We start from the raw sequence: 381 nt of genomic DNA on the forward strand, positions 1-381 counted from the left end.
GGTTGCATTCTATAATGGCTTGCTTGACCTTGGAGATTGTAGGGAATTCCTGTATTGTGTTGAATTCCTCAAAGTGAGAAGAAATCTTGTAAATTTTTACTCACAAAACATGGTCCATTATCAGTTTTAATCCTTTGGGGCAATGCCAACATAGCAAAGCACTGGAGAAAATGAGATTGTGCATGTTTAGACTTCTCTCCTATATGAGCGGTAGCCCAACAGGCATGTGAGAATGTGTTGATGGACACAAAAATATACTTAAGCTTTCCGAAAGGAGCATAGTGTGTGACATCCATTTGCCACAAGGAATTGGGCTTGAGTCCCCTGGGGTTTACCCCTGGCTGTTGCAGAAAGGCTGTGTTCCGACTAGTAACTGAAACA

The sequence above is a fragment of the Nannospalax galili genome, unplaced genomic scaffold (assembly GCF_000622305.1).
Source record: "Nannospalax galili isolate Female #2095 unplaced genomic scaffold, S.galili_v1.0 scaffold238, whole genome shotgun sequence".
Classification (NCBI taxonomy): Eukaryota; Metazoa; Chordata; class Mammalia; order Rodentia; family Spalacidae; genus Nannospalax; species Nannospalax galili.